This window comes from Triticum dicoccoides, chromosome 4A, assembly GCF_002162155.2.
Source record: "Triticum dicoccoides isolate Atlit2015 ecotype Zavitan chromosome 4A, WEW_v2.0, whole genome shotgun sequence".
Classification (NCBI taxonomy): domain Eukaryota; kingdom Viridiplantae; phylum Streptophyta; class Magnoliopsida; order Poales; family Poaceae; genus Triticum; species Triticum dicoccoides.
In genome coordinates, this window is record NC_041386.1 from 464890384 (window position 1) to 464893017 (window position 2634).

Here is a 2634-nt window from a genome sequence, read left to right on the forward strand (position 1 = left end):
CAGCAAAGCCACCCGGATGTGCCGACAAATCCCGACAGGAGCTGCACATATCTCGTTCTCAGGGCACACCGGATTGTCCAAACTTCCGGTAGGCCAGCCCAGAGTTGCCCCTGGTAGCCACCGGCGGCTGATAAGTTGGACCAACACTCAGAGGAGCACTAGCTTGGGGGTTTAAATAAAGATGACCCTTGAGTCTGCAGAACCCAAGGGAAAGAAAAGGCTAGGTGGCGAATGGTAAAACCAATGTTGGGCCTTGCTGGAGGAGTTTTATTCAAGGCGAACTGTCAAGGGGTTCCCATTATAACCCAACCGTGTAAGAAACGCAAAATCCGGGAACATAACACCGATATGACGGAAACTAGGATGGCAAGAGTGGAACAAAACACCAGGCATAAGGCCGAGCCTTCCACCCTTTACCAAGTATATAGATGCATTAAGTAAATAAGAGATATTGTGATATCCCAACAAAATATCCATGTTCCAACAAGGAACAAACTCCAATCTTCACCTGCAACTAACAACGCTATAAGAGGGGCTGAGCCAAGCGGTAACATAGCCAAACAACGGTTTACTAGGACAAGGTGGGTTAGAGGCTTGGCTTAGCAATATGGGAGACATGATAAGCAAGTGGTAGGTATCACAGCATAGGCATAGCAAAAGAGCGAGCAACTAGCAAGCAAAGATAGAAGTGATTTCGTGGGTATGATCATCTTGCCTGAGATCCCGCAAGGAAGAAGAACAAGTCCATGAAGAAGACAATGAACATAGTCGAACGGGTCCTCACAAACGCGATGTTAGCGGAACCAACCCGAAGGAGCAACACCGGAAAGAAGCACACAACATAGTAAACAACCAACACACGAACATGGTATGATATGCGGGATGCGGTATGTGATGCATATGCATGATTTGCAAAGGAAAGATTGAACCTCGCCTCAACTTGGAAATCCAAGAGTGCCACTGGAAAGGTGAGTTGATTTCGGTCGAAATCGATATAAAGATCACCAGAATCGGATGCACGGTTTGGAAATGGCAAGCAAAAACAAAAATAGCACCGATCTGCGATAATCAGCAAGTAGCCATATAAATACAACAAGATAAATATGCTACAGCACTCAAACATGACAACAAAATACATGGCAGGGATCCACTCATGATGCTTAACAAAAGATGAACACTGAGCTACGGCTAATTTACTCATTAACAGGTTCAAACAAGCATGGCAAAAGTGCAAATGATAACAGGTTTCAGACTTTGTGAAATTAACACAAGTCTGGAATTTATAATCAGGAAGCAAACTTTAGAGCATGAAAATTACATGCTACAGGAACATATCATGGCAAAGCAAGGCATGGCATGAAGCTTCTCTAAGCATATAACAAAAGTCCCTTAGTGACCTTGAGCCAAAAGGGATCACAAATACAATTGCAAGCATGTGAACATAGCAAAAACATAAATAGATTCAGACTTAGTGAAAAACTGGAGCATGCAAAACAGATAACGAGTAGGCATGTTTATGAGCTCGATGCACTCACTACAGAGCATGGCATGACAAACTGAGCATACACCCATCAAGAAGTTATGGCATAGAAGCTATAAATGGAAAGAACAATAACATAGCATGCACGGATCAATAGCAACATGCTCGGCAAAATCACTAAACATGTCAACAATCTGCCAGGATCATTTTATAGCAAAAGTAGAGCTCGATTGACTCAAGCTAGGGTGCTCCATAATTGCAAAAAAAGACATGGATGGATAGAGCACCACAATATTAACAAAACATACTTACTGATCATCCTCAAAAGAGGCACGAATCACTAGGAAACAACATGAACATATGGCATAAAAAACAAATACATGACAAGGACTTGGTGAAATTCTAAGTCCCTGAAATCAGCATCAACGATTACGCTACTTTGCAAGCTTATGCTAGTCACCACAAAGATCACAAAAATACATGGCATACACCCCTGTAAAGATGACATGGCATATAACAAAACACATGTAGAGCTCAGGATCATAGCATGCACACATTAATCATGTCAAAAATGACAAAAGGCCATTTGCTGAAACAGATCTGAAATATTCCTCGCATAGCCCTCTTCCAACAGCATTTCGGGCATCAAGATGAGCTCAAATGAAAATGATGCAATGAGATGAAATGATGTAATCGACGAGACGAACATTTTGATATGCTACATGCGCGAATCGGAGCTACGAGTGCAGAGTTATGATGCGATGAAAAATACATAAAATTACTGGAATCTGGGGGACTTAGTGAAATTATACCCTCGCGAAAAGTCAACCCGGGAAGGGACGATGCGGGACGAAGGGATCCGGGGACGCAGGACACCGTTTGGTTGGAGGGATGGGTGGATCTGATCCAACCCGGCCCAGATCTGGCCGGACTTGGACTCCAACGAGGCGGTTCTTCTCCGGCGAGGCGAGGGCGAGAAAGGACGGCGGCGGGGCGGCGCTTCCGCCGGCGATGCAGTGGCGGGAGATGGAGGGGTCGACGCCGGAGAACGGAGGCGGTGGCCGGGCGGCGTGCCGCGGCGGACGGCGTCGGCCGGCGATCTCGGGCGCCGAGACGAGGCGGCGACGATGCGGAGCGGCGAGCTCCGGCGAGGC